The sequence below is a fragment of the Artemia sp. Qi Xiang Cuo genome, chromosome 10 (genome assembly GCF_049724085.1).
Source record: "Artemia sp. Qi Xiang Cuo chromosome 10, ASM4972408v1, whole genome shotgun sequence".
Taxonomy (NCBI): Eukaryota; Metazoa; Arthropoda; class Branchiopoda; order Anostraca; family Artemiidae; genus Artemia; species Artemia sp. Qi Xiang Cuo.
In genome coordinates, this window is record NC_142803.1 from 6,137,558 (window position 1) to 6,163,386 (window position 25,829).

At 37.1% G+C, this 25,829-nt stretch overlaps 1 protein-coding gene across 4 annotated transcripts in view; it reads left to right on the top strand.

Annotated features, from left to right (window-relative positions):
* Positions 1–723: 723 nt before the first annotated feature.
* The window catches only part of LOC148947406 (uncharacterized), a 63,342-nt gene continuing 38,236 nt past the window's right edge, over positions 724–25,829 (top strand). The window contains exons 1-2 of one of the 4 annotated variants that reach the window (XM_089095835.1): positions 775–837; positions 9,460–9,550. The gene's annotated coding sequence lies outside the window, so the exon portion shown is untranslated. Of the gene's footprint in view, positions 838–9,459; positions 9,551–25,829 lie in introns of all 4 variants that reach the window. The other 3 variants (XM_089095834.1, XR_016142361.1, XM_089095836.1) reach the window with 3 other exon arrangements.

The following is a 25,829-nucleotide window of genomic DNA, read 5'->3' on the forward strand; positions in this document are numbered from 1 at the left end:
AAGCATACAGCTACCATAAATCAGTATCAATAAATAAATGAAACCCAAAACAAACAGAAATTAAAATAAGTCAAACTAAAAACGAACAGAAATTAATCTGTGTAGGGTTCCAAACCCTATGCTTTCTAACAGCCAGAATATAATTTGTACTTTACTGAAAAAAAATATACATTGTCAGTTTAATATACATATGCTGATATTTATTGCATAAAATCTTAATTTATTTTTTTTTTAAGTTATAAGTGAAAACATTTAAAAGAATTTTTTTTTCAGTAAAGTACAACTTATATTCCGACTGTTACAAAGCATAGGGTTTAGAACCCTACTCGGATTAATTTCTTGTCAACAACGAATTGTCGACAACGGGCTACGGATTGCGGGGGAGGAGCCCCTTTGGGAGTTAATAAATGACGGACGATTCGCTCAATGGGCAACTGGTTGGCCAGTTGTGACCCTGTTACCAAGTTTTGCCTCTCTGATCTGGAGTCCTTGGGGGATATTCTCCCAGTCACTTCATATTTTACCCAAACCTCTGTTCATAGTTTTTACTCTTCATGGGAATCGAAAATTATTTCCGGTAAACCTTATTTGGTATAGTTTCCCATAATCTTTGTGCAACGTCCTGTCTCTCAGTTTTCTCTCTGTTTTCCAGAAAACGTCAAATGTAGACCCACTCTAAAATTTCTAATTTCAAATCCCTCTAAGAACAGCAGCAACATTTAACAGCTTTCCAGATCCCAGGAAGAGTAATTGATAGATAATTCACACTAAAAAAGGGCACAAGGCACGATTTCGTACTTATTACTCAGGTGGAATAGCAGAATTCATTATCTTTAGGTAACCTAGAAGCTCGTGTTCATAGCCTCTTTTTTTTATTGATTTTTGCTTAAAAACAGGAAATGTTGGCATGCTTAATCACAGAATATTTTACAAATATGGTAAAGGCATAGGCCTTGTACTCTACAGAAGGAGACAGGCTATAACAAAAAGAAAGTCATGTCTAGATTGCTATATGGTTACTTTCAATTGTTTGTTTGCTTTTTGACAATTCATCCCCAGCCCCCCCCCCTCTAATTTCCTCATTTAGGCCTAGCCTAGTCATAGGCCCATACAATTAATTATTCCAAAAATTGGTAAATATTTACCAAATCATATTATTGAGTTTCAGATAAAATGAATATACCATTTGATGTCTTTTTTTTAGTCTGATTACAAATATAGCAATCATTTCTATCGGAAATGAAGGTAAATTTCTACCAAATCATATTATTGAGTTAGGAATAAAGTGAATACACCATTCAATGCCTTTTTTATGCTGATTATGAATACAATAATCATTTCTATGGGAAATGAATATCAGCCCCCCCCCCCCCTATATATGCCAATTCAGGGTTAGGTTAGGTTGTAGAAATATATACCCTGAATTGGCATATATAGGGGGCTGAAATTCATTTCCAATAGAAATGATTACTATATTCATAATCAGCATAAAAAAAGGCATCAAGTGGTATATTCACTTTATGCATAAGTCAATAATATGATTTGGTAGGAATTTACTGAAATGAATTTTGGCCACCTCCCCTATATATGTCAATTCAGGAAATATATTTGCACATCTGGGGGTGGGGGTAAGGTTAGGTTAGGGGGGGGGGGCTGAAATTCATTTCTGATAGAAATGATTATTATATTCATAATCCACATAAAAAGGCATCAAATGGTGTATTCACTTTATTCCTAACTCAATAATATGATTTGGTAAATATTTACCCAAAAATGAAGGAAATCTTATTTTATTGTATTTTTGCATCTATCTGTTTGTTTAAGTTTGCATCAATTAACAGGTTATGTTAGTTTTGTTTTTACATAGCCTAGGCCTATAGGCTATGAGGCCATTAAGGGGAGGGGGCCAGGGATGAATTGTTTAAAGCACAATAAAGGACAATAGGCTATGAACTCAGGATTAGCAATCTAAAAGTGTAGCCAATCTTGTTTTGGGTATCAGCTAGGGTTCAAGCAGTACATTAGGTAACATGTTAAGAAAATAATTCTCACTTCATAATATACAGAATAATCCTAGTTAACACATTTCACAGGGGAAGAACCTTTATCTTCAACTCTTTCACTGTTGTACAATTTTTTAATATTATTCTGAAAATAAATATATATTTGACTGCATTTGCCCATTTTCAAACAATCTACATGTAATTAAATACCATCAGGGCCATCTAATTGTTTTTCACAAAAGTATCAATAGACAAATAGTGATAAATTAAGCTAAATCAGATAAGATGGTGTTATGGAATTTCTTAATAAACAATTTCCAAGACTTTGAGAATAGACACAAATATATAGAAATATGATATGCAACTGGAGATACTAGGAAACAAGTGAAAATAAAGGTTCTACCCCTACAAAATATGTTAGCTAGGATTATTTTGCAAACTATGAAGTAAGAATTGTTTTTTGTAATATGTTTCCCTATGTAGGCTACTGCTGCAACCCTAGGCTTATACCTCTTTTTGTTCTTGCATCTCTTCTTCTTAAGAGCCACTTTTCTAGGACTTTACCTGTAAACCTATACAAGATATCTGGTATAAGCCTAGTGAAGGACCTGTAGAGGAGGAAACATGTTAAGAAAACAACTCATGCTTCATAATATACATAATAATTGTAACTAACACATTTTGTAAACAACCCTAATACATTATACCCCCCCCCCAATACCCCTAATGTGCAAATATATAGCATTATTGCGGGGGGGAAGGGATTTGCAATGTTTGGTAGATACATCTTTATTTAAAACCCAGGCACCTATAAGAAAGAACACTATGAGCAAGCAAGCACAACACATCTAGGCAAATAAGCATAAGCACATAATAGCAAGCTGGTGCACAACCACAAGCATGGCATCACATAATGCTACATCCCCCTTCAGCTATTTCCTAAGAGATGAGCTCCTTCTACCTCTAGGCATGGAGGGGCTAGGCTTACTCTGCTAACTGCCAATAACTTGGCAAATTATCATTCACTACAGGACACAACAGAACACTACACCAGGAGGCACAAGGCTCATTCCCATCAGCTGCCAATGGGTTTTGGCAGACCTACACTAGGCACAAATGCCTCATTGTCACTTTGTTATTAATTATAGGTTTAGTCTCTCTGGTGGCTCTACATCTCTGCCAGATCTTGTGACCTGAGCAGTTGTTGCTTGTGCTGGGATTGTGCTAAACAGTTCACTTGTTGGCAGGTGGGGCTCAGCTTTAGCCATACCAGGCTTGGTGGCAGTAGTCAGGAATCTCTGCAATGATCTATGCAGACTCATGCTTGTGGCAGTGTCAGGGCAATCTGCAACCTGACCTGGGTTTAGTGATCTTGATACAGCCCCGCAGGGGTACTCTATGGCAGGTCTATCATCAGCTGTGAGTTGAGAGGCTAGTTTGATTAAGTGTCTTTGATTGCAGTGAAGAATTGTACCATCTATAGTTGATAGGTAGTATGATCTAGGTTCACCTGCCTCTTTAATTATTTCCCCACTTTTCCATGGTGCTTCTGGCTATTTTCTGAAGAAGACCTGGTCACCTCCTCTGAGTTTGGGATGTTCTCTAGCATGCTGGTCATGGTAAGATTTCTGTCTGTGTTGAGCCATCTCTCTGCTTGCCAAGAATTGAGAAGTCTTTAGCACTCTATTTTCCAAGTGCTTTTCTGTGCATGGCAGCTTGAGCATTTGTGAGGGGACAGCTAAACCATCTATTGGGGTATTACAGTATTCCAAAATTCCAAGGTATGGGTCCAATCCATTTTCACTTGCCTTGGTCATGATGCTCTTGCAAGTCTGGATAGTCTTTTCCACTAATCCATTTGACTGGGGGTATATTGGACTTGAAGTTTTTAACTTGAATCCTCAGTCTCTGGCAAACCTCTTGAATTCTTGAGACATTAATTGTCTACCATTATTGGACATCATGACCTGGGGTATGACATGATGGGCGAAATGCGACTTCAGTTTCAAAAAAGTGGCTATGGTAGTCCACCACTATGAGGTAGCTGGCTCCATGTCAGGTGAATATGTCACTGAAAACTTGTTGCCAGGGGAGAACTGAAACTGGTGAGCAGATTAGTGGCTCTTTTTGTAGAGTCCTGCTGTTTTTTTGGCATGTGTAGCAGCTGACAATCAGGTTTTCTATATCTGTGTTCAGTCAAGGTCAGTAGATGAGCATCCTGGCTCTCTGTTTAGTTTTATCTACCCCTATATGGGATGATTGTAGCTGTTTTAATGTGTTGGATCTCAGAAAAGCTGGTACCGCTATCCTGTCTCCCTTGAATATGATTTAGTCATTGATGTACTTTTCATGTTGGACTCCCCAAAATGGCAGTACATGACTAGGACATAGCTTGCAGCAAACTGGCCAGCCAGTTTCTATAATTTATCTGAGTGCAACTAGCTGGGGGTCTTCTTTAGACTGGTTGCAGATTTCTTGCAGTTTTGAATTGCTCACCAGAAGTAATTTGACAACTTGTGTGCATATGCTTTAAGTTCTCTCTGGCTTGACTTGTCAATGTCTGAGAGGTGGAGTCTTGATAATGCATCAACAACTGGTATTTCAGGGCTGGGCTGGTAAGTGAAACTCAAGTTGTATGGCTTAATCTGAAGCGTCATCCTTTTTAGTCTTGCTGGGGCCTTGTGCAAAGGCTGTTGTAAGATGATTTCAAGAGGGCAATGATCAGTGAACACATTGACTTGCCTTCCATAAATGTAGTGATGGAAGTATTGGCAGCCAAATACAATGGCACAAAGCTCTTTCTCTAGCTGTGAGTATATTTGCTTTGTAGGCATAAGGGCTTGTGAAGAATAAGCTATTGCCTGTCCATTTGTTGAGATGTATGCTCCTAGGCTGTGTGACAAGGCATCAACTATCAGGTCAATTGAGGTACTTTGGTGATCAAAGAAATGAAGGTGCAACACAATGGAGCCCTTTATTTCTTTTAAGGCAACATTGTGCTTTGTTTCTCAAACAAAGTCATTGCAGATGTCATGAAGGTCCTTGCATTTTGTTGATAGATTAGGGATGTATCTGGATAAGCAATTTAGCATTCATAGGAGGATGATCTGCTCTTCTTTGTTTGCTGGCTTTGGCATTGTGTTAATTGCATGTAGTTTCTCTGGATTGGGCTGCAACCCTTTTTCGCCAATCATGTGGCCAAAGTATGTTACCTCTTGTACACCAAATTTACATTTACTGAGGTTGAACCTCACCCATTTTGCTTGTGCCCTCTTTAAGATGGCAACAAGATGCTGATTATGCTCTTCCAGGGTTGAACCAAAAACTAGCGGATCGTCTATGATAACTATAAAGCCAGTGAGACCTTCAAACACTTCTTCAATGTGCCTCTGGAATTTGTCCTGCACTTATATAATGCCAAACAGCATATACTTGAAATGGTATCTTCTAAAGATAGTGGTGAATGTAGTTAGGTCTGAGGATTCCTCATCAAGCAACAATAACCAGTATCCTGAATGTGCATCTAGCTTTGTGAAGTACTTTGCTCCATGTAAGTTGGATGTAGAGTCTTTTAGCATTGGAATAGGGTATTGGGGTCTTCTGATAGATTTTTTGACATCCACAGGGTCAATACAGAGGTGGAGAGTGCCATTTTTCTTTTGAACAACCACCATGAAGCTTACCCATTCAGTAGGGACTGTTGCCTTCTCTGTGACACCATCTTTCTCCATTTTATCAAGCTCTGCTTTAAGCTTGTCATGAAGAGCTGATGGAATTTTCCTTACTGCATGAACCTTAGGGATGGTTCCATCCTTCAAATAAAAATGGCACTTGCTATCCAGTTTTCCTAGCCCTTCAAAAACATTATTAAACTCTTTAATAACCTCTGAAACAGAGTTGCAGACTGGTACTTCAGTCCTTGCAACAGAGTTGACCATCATGATCAGTTTAATAAGGTTCAGATCCAAGCTTGATCTGAAGCCAATTATGGGAACAGAGTCTGTTTCTACACTGTAGAACTGCTGGTTGGAAGGTCTTGATTGTTCATAGATACAGCTCACAGTACATGTCTCTTGAATGTGAATCCTGCCACCACAGTAAGTAGTAAGCTTCTGCCTATCCTTGGTTATTTCTGGCTTTGGCAAGAGCATGCCAAAATACTTGATAGGAAGGTTATTTGCTTATGCTCCTGTGTCAACTTTGAAGCTAACTGGCAATTGGGCATTTATTGTGAGGGAAAATATGGCTTCTTCCTTTTTATTTGTTTCTGAGACTTCATGCAGAAATATCTTGTCCTCATTGTCTGAGTTTTCAAGTGTGATGGTGCCTGAAACTACATTTATAACCTTGTTGCTTCTGCAGACGCATGCAAAATGGTTAGGCTTGCAGCACTTTGTACATGTTTTTCCTTTTGCAGGACATGCATGATTAGGGCTGTAGGTGCCTCAACAGAAGTAGGATTCTCTAGATCTTGGGCTGGTGGTCTTGAACTCCTTGTTTCTTCTGCTTGGACGGCAATTGATTTTGTGGATGGAATCAACTTCTTTTTTTGAAACATTTTTAGCTGTGCCTGGGTTGTTTCAAACATTTGACATTTCTCTATAGTTGTTTCAAGGGCTAGGGCATCCCCTTCTACTAGACAGTGCTCTCTGATATATGGGTTCAGTATTCTGCAGACTATTCTATCTCCTACCCTTTTGCCTGCGTCCCTGTAGCTACAGGCCTTAACCAAGGTTTTTACCTCTGTTATGTAGCTCTCTATGTTTTCTCCCTCATGTTGGTCACGTTTCTGAAAGACGTACCTTGCAAACACACTGTTTGCTATAGGTGTTTCATAATCTTTGAATTTTGTCAGGTATGGCCCAAGCTTGTCCTTTTCACCCTCAATGAAGGTGAAGGTATTAAATATCTCTCTTCCCTTGTCTCCTACCCAAATAAGTAGGTAGGCACACATGATCTTCTCAGTTTTCCCAGATAGGAGGCCAGCAAACATAAGACAAGCATGGTGCTCAAATTGTTTCCACTCATCTGGAAGACACAGCAAGTTTCAACTGATACTTGGCTGGTTGACATCCATTACTGGTCACTCACTTCTGGCACCATGTAATGTTTGGTAGATAAATCATTATTTGAAACCCAGGCACCTATAATAAAGAACACTATAAGCAAAGGAAGCAAGGATAACACATCAAGGCAAATAAGCATAAGCATGTAATAGCAAGCTGGTGCACAACCACAAGCATGAAGCAAGGTATCACACAATGCTACAGGATTGATTTTCAGTAAGAGGCAATTTTCCTTTGGGAGGGAAAATCTTACATGGAGGGAATTTACCGGAATTCACATAGGGAATTAATTTTATTTATCTAATGTTCTTTTCTTGGGAAATTTTCTTTGGGATTGTTGTTGTTGTTTTTTGGGTTTTGATGCACTTAACCAATATTTCAAACTTTTTAGTTCCACTCAATTACTCTGTGCCTTATGTTGTCACTGGAGTTTGTCAGGCATGTGCTGTGGCTTCTGAGCTATTTAATTGCATCATTGACTACATGATGACAAGGACCACTACCTGACTGAACTTTGGATTGAAGTTTGGTGATAGACTTTTAAGCAATGTTGACTTTGCTGACAATTTAGCACTCATGACAAACACTCTTGAAGAACTTCAAGCAGCACTGATAGTTATGAGAGAAGAAGCTAGCAAGGTTGGACTCACTATTAACTGGACCAAAAAAAAAAATCATGTTCATCAATTCACAATTGTCTCAACAACCCTCTCTTACAGTTTAAGCATGCCAAAATCAAGTAGCAGTCATGAAGGATTTCATGTACCTTCACTCCATTCTTTCAAGTGATGCATCAGTCAAGAACAAAGTTGACACAAGAATTGCCAAGGCAACTTCTCTCCTAGGGAGACTTAATAACATTTGGTGCAACCCTCTTGTCAGCCATCCTACAAAGATGCAGATATTTAATGCATCTGTCAGCTTGCTCCTACTATATGACACTAAAACTTGGCCAACAACCACCAAGACTTTCAGGATACTAGACATAATCCAAAGCAAAGGACTCTGAAAGATGGAGATACTTTGCTGGTATGAATTTTCAGTAACACCAACCTCCTATCCCATACAATGCAGGTTCCATTGTCCCTACAGGTTGTTCAATGTACATTGAAATGGTACAGCCACCTCTTCCAAATGCCAGATGAAACCCCTTGTCACATTGTATATGATTTTAACCCTGTGGCTGCTCAATAGAGCCAATCACGTTGTCACTGAAGTGCAAGATGGTCTGCTAGTCTACATTATTTCCTAACCATGGTAAGCATAAGACCTGAAGATGCACCCACTGCAGCTCAAGACCAGGTTTACTAGAGAACATTAGAGTCTGTTCTCTCAGTGTTGGTGCCAAGTCAGCAGGAGAATTAGGTCAAGCTATGTAATCACTAGCTTGCTTGGATGTCATATTGGTCAGTATTCACTGAACTTGATCATGTTTCACTTATCTTGTAGGGGGCTATTCACTGCAGCAATTGCCTGCTTTGAAAAACAGGAATCAAAAGAATGCTGTTTGCCATGTCAAACAGCAATTATAATATACGTCAACACAATAATAAGTAATACCAAATTAACTTACAACTGGTCACCCAGGTCCACATATAATATATAAACAAATAAGATAACTCTAAAATAAATATGTGACAAATTAGAAATATTTTGTATATGGAATGAACCAAACCAGTAGTCTTAACAAATTTACCTATGGCTAGCACCTTCTGGGCTAGGTATATAGGCCTACTCCTTCCCTTTACATTTCCTTTTTGCTTTGCCAGGGCAGTTATTTAAGTTTTTTTAAGAGTAGACTATCACTCTTATCTACTTGCTTTTAATTAATTCGATTTTACTTGATGTCACAAAGTTCCATGTTGTATGGTACCCAAAATCAACATTATTGTTACCATTTTCGGAAGTTGATGCTCTCATTTATAATTAATACTATATTTTTGCATGAATTAATTCTCATGGGACAGCTAAGGTTTTTTTTTTCTAAAATGTTATTTTGTAGTTCTGACACAATGAAATATAGCTCCCTATTTGATTGATTGCAATATAAGATAAAAATTATTTTAGAAGTGAATAGTTATGTATAAAAACATAAGCCTGAATAACAGAAACATCCTGCATACTATAGAGCAAGAATTTAATTTTAAAAATATTTTCTCTTGGTCTTTTATTCATTCCTGGGCTATATCTTGGACCAAAGAACTTAACATAAACCATCCTATGGTACGTTTTTCTACTTGTTCAGTATGTTTCCTTCAAAAATTGTCTGTTGCTATAATGGCTTTTTACCAGGAAATATCATTTTCATATTAACAGAAACACACAGTACTTCTTATTATAAAGTAAAAGTATCAATTTTTTTAATAATTTTTTTTATATATATGTTCTAGGGCCATACACAGGACTATTAAGAAGGGGGGGGAACTGTGTCAGAAAAGCAGCCATGGTATATGTGAAGAACACAAGATCAGGTATATAAAGGTCCTACTTTTATTTCACTAGTATGTTTGCTACTGAAGTGGCCAACCATTAAATATTTACCAAGAAAATTTCTATTTGCTTGATTTTCAGAGTTGCTTCAAGCCTTAATTTATTTCCAGTCATCCCTGTTATTAGATAGCTGTTAATACAGCTGTTATTTACAACTGTTATTAATACAGCTGTTATTTAATAAGCTGTTATTTACAAATGAAAAACAGGGGCGTGGATTTCTCAGTTATGTTTACTGGCAATACAGGAAATGTTTTTTTTTTTTTACTTTCCAGTTGCCCAGGAAGTATTACTGCATAGTGGTGCATTTGTTCCTAAAAGACCTTGTGGTCTGTACAAGATAAAAAAGACCATGAATAAACCAATGAAACCCAAAACAAACCAAAAATTCACAATGAATAACTTAGTCAAACTCAAAACAAGGAGAAACTAAGATGAGTAAGGCTGATACCCCCCTAGGCATCTAAAGACCAGAACATAATTTGCACTTTAGTGGAAAAATAAAACAATTTAAAGGTCTTTGTATTTATAACTTGAATAAATCCATAAGTATTACGAATTTCAGGAAAGAATATCAATATACATATTTAAAACTGTCAATCCATTTTCATTTTTTTTTTTCAGTGATTTTGGTTATGATTTGTTTAACCCTGTTGTGAGAAATAGAAACATTCTGCTCAAAATAAGGATTTTTTCGAAAATGGGAAAGGATTCAGCTAACTTGTAATGTCTCAAACAGTAATATTAATGATAAGGCAACAAATTTTCTGACATCCAACGTGTTTCCAATGTAGAACAATAGAGGTAGTGACCTGTTAAGTCATCAGAACCAGGTTTTGGATTTGAAGAAGGGAATACAAAAGACTAGCAACAAATAATTGATCTAATATAGTCATATAGTTTTTAGGTCTTGCCTGAATAATGGAGATTCATATGACCACCAACCCACTTGTAAAATGGTAAAACGAAAATTAGGCTACAATTGCTTGGATTCTGGGTCATAGCTTGGGGTTTATAGCATGAATAAGAAGAAAGTTTCCCACTCTCTTGAATTTTCATTTAAGAGAAGTCAAAAATAAGTTTCTGGCATATGAGATGAGGCCAAGTGTCTAGAGGGACTGGCTTGAATAACCTCCAATGGCAAAAACTATCCAACATCTGAGTTAACACAAGGCTTGCCCCTTTGTATAATTTAAAACTTCTCTTGGATCAAAATTTAAAAGTTCGCAGTGACGATTGGGGGTAGAAAATTTGGTAAAAAAATAAGTTTCTTCTGGACCCCATCCCTTGGGACTATCGAATGAAGAACAACCGTCAATGCCAATTGAAGGTATAACTTGAATATATGAGTCAAGGAAAAAGGTTTGGAGAAGATATATATATATATATATATATATATATATATATATATATATATATATATATATATATATATATATATATATATATATATATATATATATATATATATATATATATATATATATATATATATATATATATATATATATATATATATATATATATATATATATATATATATATATATATATATATATATATATATATATATATATATATATATATATATATATATATATATATATATATATATATATATATATATATATATATATATATATATATATATATATATATATATATATATATATATATATATATATATATATATGTGTGTGTGTGTGTGTGTGTCAATACCTATACAGGGTATGAATGGGGAAGAAATGGATTAATTAGCTTAAAATGGGAACTGAATTCTTAAATTGTAGTTTCATTTCGCATCTTTTTGTTCTCTTTTTTCAAAGAAGAAATGTGTACATCTTGATCAAATGAAAGCTGAATTCTACGTTTGGTTTTTGTAATGGACTAGAATTTCTAGAACTATTTGCGGGAACGCGTGCACTATAAATTTGTTTTCAATCTTCCTTGGTACCCTAAGTGCCTCATTTTAATGTTTCATTATTTTTGCTTCATCTTAGCAAAACAAGATTTGATCATCATCTGACATAAGATGACCAGAAAAACCGCGTTTTAATGGATTATTTCTTTTCCGAACTGGTGTGTCAAGCATTATCTTTTTTTAAACAAGGCAACTTCTCCTTGTCCTTTTGACTATGGATCATTACACCTACCCTTCTTCTGAATAAAATTACTTGTTGTTTCATTCATAGAGTTTAAGGCTAGATGCATCCCTCGCCGAATATAAGTACGTGCTTCACAAGCTATAGCAAAGGCTATGATACGTGCCTTGCGATATTTTTAATAGACCTCACTATTAATTTCAATAAGATCCACCTCAGTTTGTATTTTGTTTCTGTCTATGCCCTGTGTTTTCTCGCGTCAGCTTCCCTACCAATGGCGTCCCTTTTTTTTCAATTCCATTATAAACTTTTCGAAGCTGGATTTGCGATTACTAAACGGCTTGTGTGTGATCTACCACATTTAGAGTTAGGTAGTATCTGTGAGCCCGGTTGTTGGACATTTTCAAGCTCAAATGGCATTGCCAACTTTAAAAAAAATATGAAACAAATCTCAACTGAATGCGCAATAAGCATGACAGTTGTCGGTATAGTGGTAATTTCAATAATAGCCACACACAAATAATAAGGATATGCAATATACTGTTATGAAGTTTTAGCAAAGCGCAATATGATATTTGAATAATATCTTTAACATCTAAGAATATCACCACCTAATCAGTGAATATTAAATTTATTTCACTTCAATCAAGTCTCCAAAGCTTTAACTGCATTTTTGGAACACGAAACCACAAGGGCTATGGAGGAAGCCAGAAAGTAAACTGAACAAAACACGAGTATTATGCTGATGAAGTAGTAGAACTAAAAATCAACACAACGAAATCACCCTACATAAGAGTGGCTAGTATCTGCTTCAGATATAGAATATTCAACTTTGAAATTCCTAATTAGCCAAAAAATGCAAACTCCGCGCGGCCGATAACACCAAAAAGGAAGGTTTCGTTCGCCTTCCAAGCAACGCACAGATAGATTTTGCTTATTTGCTGTGCCAAACTAATTTTATAATATCCGATACTGATGATTATACTTAATGATCCGCTGTATCCACTCGTAAAGTAATCTAGAATTTTTTTTCTTTCTGCACTCCTTTCTTACAACCTGTATTGTGTATTTTTAATTCGGGGATACTCCACCCCTCTATTTTGGCAGAGGCATAGTTCATCAGTGACTCTTGAGGCCGAATGGGTGAATAAGCAGGGTTTGCTTATGGGGTACTCTTTTCTGTCATATGTTAGTGATCTTTACTTAGCATCTGGTGGGCTTAGTACTAAAATTACCATTGTCAGAGCCAGACAAGACCTTAGTCTAGCTGTAACTTTTTTTTTGTTGTTGATGCATGTCGTTTTCCCTGATGTAGCCATAGTAACACAGAATTGTAAAAATTGTGTTTTGCTTAGAATATGAATTTTGCTAATCTCTCTATTGTTCCCAATCTTTTCGCTGGAATTATTATTTTTTAAACTATTGCTGTAACCAATGTCAATAGCTTAACTCAGCCTATAACAACCGAAAGTTAAAGCTGTAGTATGATAATCGTTTCCCAATAGATGCTGATCCAGAAATAATACCCATCATTTTGATTCAACCGAGTAATAGTGTTTTATTATGAAATTACGCTTTTAAGATTTTCGATAAAAGACCCCAAAACTCCTTAAAGTAAAGTACCAATCACATCAAAATGACACCATTGTCTGCCACGTGGCTCCATCTTTGGTCTATCCATACCTTAAAATCAGGATTTTTTTTATTTTTCTTTTGGGTTTGACAAAATATTAAAGGGTTAAATTTGGGCGCGAGAACTTTCGCTTGTGTTTCCAAACCGAATCTTGAAAAAGTATATGCGGAAACTATTTCGATAAGGCTTTTCACACTTTAAAATTCAAAGATGTTAAAGAATCCACAAATAAATCATTTCGTTAACAGTAGAAAGGCCTTATTGAATCGTGACACTCACCCCTGCTGCCATCTACAATTTAGTCTAACTCTGTCAGTACACCATATATGGGCATAGCCTCCCTAGGGAGAACACGTGGTTAATCAAAGTGGGTCAATAACCTAAATTTCCAAAGGTCGATTTATTTGCTGGTGTTGTTGTTGTTTTGGGCAAGTGCATGCTCCAGGCGAATGTTAAGAGTTTCCAGGAATCCTGGAAACAGTTAGATCACGTGTTTCCTTCTCAGCCAATCAGCGAGTCGGATACATCCCCTTTCTCAGCCAATCAGAGGCCTGCTTGCATATGATTTTCCCCGTTACATAACAATTCGCCCTTGAGATTTCATATATAACGGACATGCAATGTGATTAAATTATCAGAAAGTATTTTGACACAGTTCAAACAACTAGAATGGATAATATTGATGAATTAGAAGCCTTGACAACTTCAATTTACCATGTAAGTTCTGTTTTAGTACATTTTTATTTTCAAAATAAAATTATTTTCCTTGGTCACCCTCCAGTATATTCAGGTAAATACCCTCCCCCCTCCCACTCTAATACAAACATCACTATACAATCTTTATACTCGATAGAAAAGGTAAAATTTGTTCTTTTTTTACCCTCAAAACCTAACCCCCTCCCTCATTGTTTTTTACAACCAAAATTCTCGCAAATAGTAATAATTATCTTTTCGATAAATTATAGCTTTTCTTTATTGTGATTTTAAAGTGTCCACTGACTTCTGCCAATTCTTAATGCAATTAAATAAAAAAAAAACAAGTATTTTTAACTAAAAGTAAGCAGTAATATTAAAGTTTAAAACAAACAGAAATTATTCCGTACAGGGAAGGAGCTGTCCCCTCTTCAACGCCTCGCTCTTTACGTTAAAGTTTGACTCTGTCTCACAACTCTATTTTTTAAAAAAATAAAAAACTTTAGCGTAAAGAGCGAGGCGTTGAGGAGGGGACAGCCCCTTTCATATACGGAATAATTTCTGTTCGTTTTAAGTTTTAATGTCGCTCCTTACTTTCAGTTTAAAAAACTTGTTTTTTTTATTTAATTTCTGATCGTTTTTTAGTTAATGCAGCTTTTATTTGCATAAAAATTTTACTTTTCTTTTGCTAAATGGATGTCTTTACAAATTAACTTACGTAACTAACTTCTATATTCGTATATTTTTCTTCTGGCAAAAAATACAAAGTTGCAGATTTTTGCAGATATGAGCTTGAAACCTATGTAATAGGGTTTTCTGATACGCTGAATCTGACGGTGTGATTTTCATTAAAATTCTTTCACTTGTAGGGGATGTTTCCCCCTCTTTAAAAAATCGAGTAAATTTTCTCAGGCTCGTAGCCTTTGATGAGTAATACTAAACTTAATAAGATTTATATATTCAGGATCAGCATTATAAACACATTCTTTTGATACATTTATTGACATCAAAATTTCGTTTTTAAAAGTTTCGATTACTATTGAGCCGTATCGCTTGTTTTTTTATTGTTTTTTTATTACGTATATGTTATTACTTATATGAAGGGGTTCTCCCCTTAGTCAATACCACGCTCTTTACGTTAAAAGTTAAAAATTTCTTATTCACAAACCCCTGAATCACACAGGCCGTTTAATTAGAATAGATAGCTCTTTTGAAAGCACTAAAAAAAAATGTAGCGTAAAGAGCGAGGTATTGACTTGGGGGATAACCCTCTCACATACGTTATAATTTCTCTTCGTTTTAAGTTCTAATATTCCTTCTTACATTTCAGTTGAAAAAACTTGTTTTTTTTTATTTAACTTCTGATCGTTTCTTAAATAATGTTTGGAAATCCGGCGCCCCCTTCAGCGAAATGTCCCTTACCCCAAAGAAACATCCTCCACGGACATCTTCTCCAGAGTAATCCCCGCCTCTAGCCCCCCCTCCAGAAAAAATCCTTCCTGAAAATGGTTGTATACTTCCCAAGAACCAATAAATAATGCTGGCAAGTCCGGCGCCCCCTTCATGGCAATTTCCCTTCCCCCATGAAAACTTCCTTCCTGGAAAGATCCTTCCATAAAGCCCCCGACCCTCTCCTTCCCCCACCTACCAGAAAAAATCTCCTCTGAAAAAGTCTGTATACTTCCCAATAAACAATCCTATATGTTAACATTGAGTAAAGTTCATAAATTTCAGACATCCCCCTGGGGACTGTGGGGGATCAAGTCATCCTAAAAGACATTTTTATCATATTTTCGACAATGCTGAACAAAATGGATATCTAAAAATTTTGATCGGGTGACTTTGGGAAAAAAATGGGCGTGGGAGGGTGCCTAGTTGCCCTCCATTTTTTTTGGTCACTTAAAAAGGGCACTAGAACTTTTAATTTCCGTTCCAATGAGCCCTCCAACGATATTCTAGGACCACTGGGTCGATACGATCACCCCTGTAAAAAAAAAACAAAAAAAACAAACAAATAAACACGCATCCGTGATCTTTCTTCTGGCAAAAAATGGAAAATTCCACATTTTTGTAGATAGGAGCTTGAAACCTCTACAGCAGGGTTCGCTGAATATGATGGTGTGATTTTCATTAAGGTTCTATAACTTTTTGGGGGTTTTTCCCCCTTTTTTTAAAAATCAGCCAAATTTTCTCAGGTGCGTAACTTTTGATGGGTAGGACTAAACTTGATGAAAGTTATATATTTGAAATCAGCATTGAAATCTGATTCTTTTGATATATCTATTGGTATCAAAAACCCGTTTTCTAGAGTTTCGGTTACCATTGAGCCGGGTCGCTCCTTACAGTTCGTTACCACGAACTGTTTGATATGCCGCACTGGTTTGACACAAGGCTCTCCGGCGCGAGGCCTATAATTAGCTCTGACCCTTTTTTAAAGCACTTCCTGTTCGTTAGCGGTTTAGTCTCAAAGGTTTCACAGATTCAAAAGGATGCGACTAGTATATTTCACGTTTTACTTTTTTGCTTTACTGAAATCAGATAAATGCTTTTCTAGACAAAATTATGGTTAGCCCGTGGAGGGGGGATACTAATTTTCCTTCTTTAAAAAAAAGGGGAATTATCCCTTATTTGAAATTTTATTTAGCCCTCATTCATATACGGAATAATTTCTGTTCGTTTTAAATTTTAATGGCGCTCCTTACTTTCAGTTAGAACAAAACTTGTTTTTATTTATTGGATAACTGAAAAAGAACCATAGCTTAGATCAATGCTTCGATGTTTGGCTAAATAAGTAAAAGACTAAATATTCACATTTTCAACGTTTAGTATTAGGGGGGATTTTCTTCAAACAGCTTAGAAACAAACTAGGCCGACTTTTATAGGCTGAATTTTGAACGGCTCAGTGAGCCGTAATTCATCTTTCACAGATTCAAAAAAGGATGCGACTAGTATATTTCACGAAATTTTTTTACGTCACTGAAATGAGATAAATGCTTTTCTAGACAAATTTATAGTTAGGCTAGGGATGGGGGCACTAATTTTCCTTCTGTAAGAAAAGGGGAATTATCCCTTATTTGAACTTTTATTTAGCCCTCATTCATATACGGAATAATTTCTGTTCGTTTTAAATTTTAATGGCGCTCCTTACTTTCAGTTAGAAAAAAAACTTGTATTTATTAATTGGATAACTGAAAAAGAACCATAGCTTAGATCAGTGCTTCAATGTTCGGCTAAATAAGTAAAAGACTGAATATTCACATTTTCAACGTTAATTATTAGGAGGGATTTTCTTCAAGCAGCTTAGAAACAAACTAGGCCGACTTTTATAGGCTGAATTTTGAACGGCTCAGTGAGCCGTAATTCATCTTTCACAGATTCAAAAGGATGCGACTAGTATATTCCGCGAAATTTTTTTACTTCACTGAAATGAGATAAATGCTTTTCTAGACAAAATTATGGTTCGTGGGGGGGGATAGGGTTACTAATTTTCCTTCTGTAAAAAAGGGAGAAATTATTTACATACTAACTTTTTTCTCTTTTTTTAAGGACAATTATGAAGAATGTATGGCGCCTCCCACTAAGAAAGCGAGAGTGGATGAGGCAAGACCATCTATTATTAAGTATGCTGGCCCGACCCCAAAACAAGTGTTGACTGCCCAAGTGCAACCATCTGTGCAGACAACAATGCAACCAGGTCAAAAACTAAAGAGTAAATGGACAGCTGCTTTCTATGGACTACCTGCCCCGTCTACACAAGGCCCGCCGCCGATGGTACAACATGTTTCGCCCGAGCCTTCGGGCATTCAAATACAGCCGGAATTTGCAAATGTGAGCATTTTTTTCTTCAAACTATCTTATAGAAATATATAAAAACAAAACTTTTATTTTCAACCTAATATAAACTTATCTCAACGGGATATTAAAATATTAACCCCTCGCCCCCCCCCCCAACCATTGTTTTCTCTGCCCCCCCCCCGCCCCTCAGAGATATCTAAATATAATGTAATTTTTTTCGCTTGCTAGTCAAAAGAAACCGCTCTTCTTTTTCTAATCTTTGCTATTTTCTCTGCATTCCCCCCACACTGTTGCTATCTCTTCGCCGCTATCTCATAAGCGAATATTTTTAGGTAATTTCTAGTCAATTAATGCTCACCGCCTTTGAAACTCTGTGAATGCTATTTTTTTCACAATTGAATATTATCTAGTTTTAAGAGAAGAAGGAACTGAGAGATTATTCCCATTTATCTATCTGTCACATATGGATCCCGTAATTTGCTCTGAATATTTTTAAAATAGCTTTCAATCTTACAAACCCTTGCCAAGATTTTAGCGAGGGGAAACATTGTTGACAATATACTGAGTTAACGGTTCCCGGCATTTAATTGCATATTTTCCTCGGCTCGGAAGTTCAGTCTTGGAAATCGGAACACTCGCGCGACGGCTTACAATAATTGTGAGCTAATGAGGGGGAGGGGATAATATACAAGAGGGGTAGGGGGGTATAACTTTTCCAGACTTTCAACTGTCAAATTCAATATTAAATAATATAGTTGTCTACACTGCAACTTTTGGGGATGCTTTTAATTCACTTATGGGGTGAAATTTTGTTTTTGACCCTGGATAGAATGTGCACGACTATGTTTAGAAAATTCGTGCACTACTGGAGAAGCAAATACAATGTGTGGGGAAGGATTCAATTAAGGTTTTTATTGTTTTAAAGGTGTTCTATTTAAATGAGGGGGAAAGCGAAGTTTATCACCATTATATACATTCCGAGATGCGCTTAATTTATCCGAATTTATAAAATTTTGAGGGAGTTTTTTGCGAGTGGGTAGGTCAATTTATTGCGCATCTCGATAACTTTAACGAAAATGGGAGCGGCTCTGTAGTTCTTTATGTTGAAAATTTAAGTGTAAATATTTGTAAATTTAAGAAAGATTTTATTTTAAGAGGGGGGGGGGGCAGGTGGGCATGAAAGGGATACAGTTTTAAAATATAATCCAGATCTAGAAGGATGTAAGGGTGTCCAGCGGATTTGTTTTGAAACAAGTCAAAAATGTTTCAAGTATGCTTTTCTCATATCAGCATTCGAGCCTCTAGCACGTGACGCTACCAAGACGAATTTAGACAATTGGGCTGTACATGGGAAGGAGGGGTCCGGTTTTCCCATTGCAGATTTCTCTTGTTTAGAATGGAATTATCCAGTGACGCTACGAGCTATTGATATTTTTGAACGGGCTATGGTCATTTAAATATCGGCGTTACTGTGGTTCAGTATGAAACTGAATTTGAAGATCGGATTCGTTTAAAAAAGAAGGGGATTGTTTTCCCTGTAAGAGACCCGTCAGTTGATTTGGTTAGACACTGGATTTGGTTGTTGTATACACCACCTAGTGATCTTGCCAATTCAATTGGCCATTTTAGCCCTATTACAGACATCAGTAGAGTTCTGGAGGAGGGTAAGAAAAGGGGGGAATGTTTCTACTGTCCAACATGCCTGTCTCGATTCCGTAGCGATATAAAACTACGGGATCACATGAGGCATTGTAGACGGCATGGTTACCAGACAGTCGAAACGGTTTCAGGGGATAGGGCCATTTTACGCTTTAAAAATTTCCAGAACACCCTTCTGCAGTGCAACAAAATATCTTTAGACTGTGAAGCTAAGCTGGTGGAGGTGAACGATCCCCGATTTCCAAATCGAATCAAAGAACACCAGGCTATTGCAGTGTCCTATGCTCATGCGCAAAGAGACAGTTCTAACACCATGCGGTTGTTAGAAATAGTAGAAACATTGGATGAGGAGGAGTGCATGGTCAAGGCACTGACTAAACTAATTGGCAAGACTAATGGTGCAATTTATCGTTTGAGAAATACCCATTGTCATATGGTGTTGTCTGCAGAGGATCATCTTGCTATTGAAGATAAAAAAATTGGTGTCTGTTGTCAGGGTGTATGTTCAGCGGAGGATCAAGAGACTCACGGGAAAAGAGTGGGCGGTAAGACGGGCCCAGTCATATACCATAATCACTTGTGGAAGGAGATATCTTCGGAGGTTAGTAATTTTAGGGGGGAAGCGCATCAATCGTGTAACTTAAATGTTAGCCCGCAGTTTTTTATCCCAGTTTTTATCCATAATTCAAATTATGACTTAAATTTATTATACCGGCACTGGCACGTATGCACCGAGTGGGAGGGGGAGTAGATAGTCCATGGGTAAACAGTTCATTTACCTATAACATTATTCCAAAATCGGCCGAAAAGTTGTTGCTTCTCGAGCTGAAATGGCAGGCAGTGGATAATGGGCATACGTGCTGGAATAAAATCAGGTTTTTAGATTCCTTTTGTTTTTTTCCCAAGGCATTGAGTCAATTGATTCAAGTGCAGAAAAGCGACAATTTTGATAGGTTTCCCTTGCTTAAACAGCACTTTTCAGACAGTGAAAGGTATGACCTATTGACCTGCAAAGGTGTATATGCATACGACTATTACTGTTCTGGCGCTCGCTTAAGCGAGGTGAAACTACCTCCAATTAAAGCTTTTTACAATTCACTCACCAGCAGTGAATGCACAGCCGAGGAATATGAGTTTGCCAAGAAGGTGTGGGCTAAGGGGAATTGTAAAAATGGGTGGGATTATTGTAGACTGTACTTAGCCAGTGACGTTTTAACTCTGTTGGATATAGTCTGTAAGAACACAGACCAAATCTATTCAGAGTTCAGGTTATATTTAGGCTTTTATTTTTCCACACCCCATTTGGTGATGGATTTGATTTTAAAAATTAGTAGGGAGGAAATAGGCCTAATCACCGACGTAGATCAGCACCTTTTTGTAGAGCGTTCAAAGAGGGGAGGGTATGTTTTTCATCGGGACCACGTCTTGTCAACCGATCCGAGCGGACAAAACAGCACCGGTGCAAAGTCAAATGCAGTTGTCTTGGACATGAACTCATTATACCCCTCGGCAATGTCTCACTACTCTTTGCCGTGTGGGAACTATCAATGGCTTGAGAATCCTTGTGAGTTCCCCGACATTACCACCGTCGAGGACAATGGGCCACAAGGATGGTTCTTTGACATTGACGGTGACATTCCTCTGGCGCTTCACGACTCAGTCAAAGATTTTGTCTTTCCCTGTATCAATCGACCCGTGAGCAGGGACTCATTGAGCCCCTACAATCGATCATTGGTTGAGGATATGGGGATGAACTCGACTCCTTCTAAACAAAAACTGATTGCTGATTTGGACCCTAAGGAGAATATCGTTGTTCACCATGTGCTTTTGCACTGGATGGTTAGCAATGGTTTCAAGATCACCAAAATACATAGGGTCCTGCAGTTCATTCAGCGACCTTATTTAAAAACGGTTATCGACACTTTTGTCGATAAACGATCTAGGGAAAATTACCAGGTGGAGAAGGAATTTTACAAGCTCATCCTAAATTCAGCGTCTGGTAAATGTGTGAAAGCGTACGTAATAGATCTCGCTGCGACGTTGTGACTGACCCTCAAGAGTGTGCATGAATTATTGCCGATCCCAATTTTACATCGTTCACGAGCATAGATACTGGCATGGTTCTTCTACACAGGCGAAAGCGAAATGTGGTACTGAACAAGAATATAGCAGGCGGCAGTTCAGTACTAGAAATTTCCAAAAAGCTCATGTTGTCGTTTTTTTAAAATTTGTGCAAGGTGCACTGGCCACGGGCGGGGGAGGTTCAAGTTTACTATGGGAATACATATCCTCTGCTGTTAAAGGTAAATGGGACCGAGTATTTATTGGTTGATGTACAGCATGTGGAACACATCCGCGCGCAAACAGATTTCACTAACTAGATTACCCCTTTCTACCCTGATCTGTTGAAATGCCTTGCCCCCAACCAACTAATAATGTTGAAATCGAAGAAAAATAGTTATTTGAACTCAAGGGGGGTGTTCCTGGGCCATTAAGTCTATTGCGTTGAAACACATAGTGGGGATGAAAAGAAGGCGTGTAAAGGGGTGCCTACACACTTTGTAAAGAGCAATTTCGACATGAGTGTGTACAGAGACTGTTTAGAAAGTAGCCTAGTGCCGAGAGAACAAGTGCTTGCAATTCGCTCTACAGTATAGAAATTATACTGTAAGAGAGGAAAAAAATGCAATGTCGTGTATATCCGACAAAGTCTATGTGCTCGAGAATGGTGTGAGTGTCCTGCCTCATGGCCACTACCGTATTTCAGACCGAATTGAATGCATAGACTATCGCAATCAACTTGGTCTGGATAAATTAACCTAACTTGAACTAACCCACCCACCCCGTTCATAAATTAAATGCTCTAACCCGTTCATAAATTAACTACTGACCTCATCTAACCCAATCTAAGCACCTTAACCTCAACCTAACCTGTAGCAGTGACGGACAACTATTGTACAGTTTTTTTCACCCCCGCGGTTCCCGGGGGGGGCCTTCCCGCGGCCGACCCCTGGGGTGGGGGGTCCCGTCCGCAGCCGGCCTTCGGCCCCGTGGACCCCACTTTTAAATTCATAATGTTCAACTGTGCTAGTTCATGTTCCAAGTGTTTTCTGTTGATGTATAGAAAAGTGTGTGTTTGCTGCATAAAGTGTTGTTCTTGCTCTTGTTCATGTTGATGGACAAAAAAGTGTTTAAAGACAATAAGTGTTGTTCATGTTGATGGACAAAAAGTGTTTAAAGACAATAAGTGTTGTTCTTGATGGACAAAAAGTGTTTTTATTTATATTGTATATAGAGTGTCATTTTTACCGTTGTTCATGTTGAACAAATAGAGTTTTCATGTTGCAAATAAATGACCATGAAATATTGTTGTGTTTCTTGTTGAACAAGTGTTATTTTATCGTTGTTCATGTTGAACAAATAGACGTTTCCATGTTGCCGAAATAAATGCTGCCATGAAATATTGTTTTTTTTGTTGTTCTTGTTAAGGTAGATAGATCTATGAGAAAATTATTACTACTTATTCATTGGACACGTATGATTTACAATTAGTTATAGTACGACTGTTGTCAACAGCAGTAACAGCAACATGTATCAATTCAAAACACCCTTCAAATCGTTTCTGTGTGGTCCCTCAATGTCGGGGAAAACAACACTTTTAGCTAAAATAATTCAAAATTGCAAAAAAATGTTTTTGGAAAAGCCGAAAAAAATCTACTATTGCTATAGTATTTGGCAGGTGTCCTACGATCAAATAAAAGCTATTGTCACAACCATACCAATACAATTCATACGGGGACTTGTTTTCAATCGTTTTCAATCGTATTGAATCGAACTCGTGGCTGATTATTGATGATTTGGCTGAATCCATTGAACAGTTCTCACAGGAAATGCTACAACTGTTCACCGTTCGCTCCCACCATGAACACATTTCCATAACCCTAGTTCTACACAATCTGTTTTATCAGAGCAAATGTATGCGAAGCCTTGGTTTGAATTGCACTATCTATATTATCTATCGAGTTGTTCGTGATTCTAGCTCACTCAAAACTCTCAATAAACAGATATACCCCGGCGCTCCTAAATGTCTGTTGTAAGCATACACTCAGGTGATTAATAAATCCTGAGATTACATTTTGCTGGATGTTAATGAGAGCACGACCGAGGATCTACGTGTAGTCACCGACATTTTCGACAATAAAATTACAGTATATCTTCCGGTGAACAGTAGAAAAGGCTATTAGTTGGCGTTATGACACTGAAGAAACTACACGAACAACGGCATCTATTTTCCGTTTTAAGCACTTCAAAACCCTTACTTAGGAAGGCCATACTCAAACATGGTGTTGATAATGATTTCATTAATATAATATATTAACTTTTTTTAATTTTACCTTATTGTATGTCAAACCGGTAATATGTTTTACGAAACAAGAAGACCATAAATGGCTAAACGTTCCGTACCTGGTCTGGAGAGAAAAAGGGACAAAATTTATAAAGGCCACGGCTCAGTCTGTCGAGTAGTTCATTCTGCTCATCAGTACTACGGAGTTCTGTAGAAATTCCTCCTTGTTTTCTCTAGAGAGAGAATAACAGAATACTATAAATTGAAATCATTATAAATCGTCCTTTTACCTATCGAACATTTAAAAGACAATTTAAGCAAATTCATTAACGATGAGAATATTGCAGAAGACAAAAACTTCTTTTGACTTAAGATGTTTTGTAATATGTTTGAAAGCATAAGCTATCTCACGACAAACCCACCACCGCCACTGATCCCTTCAAATTGAACACGTTTCCTCAAGATGCTACAGCAGAAACAATCAGACCGGAATAGAATTCGAATGTAATAACAATTAGATCCCTATTGTAACTGACCTATCGTGAACAGAGTAAAAGATTCCTATCATATCTCATGTTGGAAACTGCTGATCAAGTTCAAGTCGATAGCACAGGGAAACGTTGATTTAATTTGTGATATGGTGACGAATCGTAAATGACTTTTATCCTTTGACAATAATCTATACACCTTTCTAAGTGCATCAAACTTTCCCAAAAGTCTTATTGGCAATAAGCAAATTCTAAAGAAACTAAGAGAATATAGTCCCCCACCAACACCAACACCATTTAAAAAAGAAGAAGAAGATTCAATATTTGAAAATACTATCAGCAGTAATGATTTTACAACACCTGTGGCTTCTAGTCAAAAGCGAAGACGTAATTATTCACCCTCCAGTGTGCAAAATGGGAGTGGTCATTACACTACGTGCTTGCGTTCAAAATGGATGAAGTTCTGAAAGGTGTCTTTGGAAATATTGGTAAGGCGGGAAGTTTAAGTTCCCCCAAAACGCTTTCCAAAGTTGTCTCCGGCATCACATTTAAAAAAGCAAAAGAGTATCTAGAGAATGAACCGATTTACACACTGCATCGAAATCACATGCTTCGCGGTAAACAATATCGACAAACTAAAGCGTTTTTCCCTTTGCATGTACTGCAAATGGATCTTCTAACTTTAGACGCAATTCAACGACGTCACAATGCACCCTACAAATATATTCTGGTTGTAATCAATGTCTTTATTCGCTATGTATATTCCAGTCCATTGCGATCAAAGAGAGGTGTTGAAGTTGCTCGGGCCATTGAAAGTATTCTCGAACAGGATCCATATAGAAAAATTCAATCTTACCGCAGTAGTGAATTTGTTAATCATCATGTTCAAAAGGTTCTATTCAAATATAATACTACACTTTATCATAGTCACATCCCAATAAAGTCTGAATTGGCTGAATGATTAATAAGAACGATTCATCTATTAATTACAAGATATTGCACCTTGAAAAATAGACCTGATTTCATTCATGGGACAGATAAGATCATGCAAATACAAAATCATCGACCCCATCGATCCCTATCCAACTCACGCCTTCAGGAAGTTCATTGGGGGGAAAATACATTCGATAATTTTCTAAATCAAAACCCCAATGATCGAAAAGAAAAAAAATGTGAAGAATAAATTCAATGTTGGTTATACTGTTCGAATTAATAGAACCAGCAACCTTTTTGAAAAGGGGAATTATTTATGGAGCACTGAACTTTTTAACGTGTCCAAAATCCTGGACACCGAGCCCACGACATATCGACTGCGAGACACCAAAGATGATGAGATTCTCGGCGGTTTTTATGAATATGAACTACAAAAAGTTCGAAACACTAGTGAAATTTATCAAATTGAAAAGATATTAGAGTCGTACTCGTAGGGGCAAGAGACAGTTGCTTGTTCGCTGCCTTGGATACATCTCAGCTTCTGATTCTTGAGTCGGTGCTGAAAATATTAACATTGTCCCAATGATTGCTATATTACTTTAATGTCGAGTGTTTCCAATCC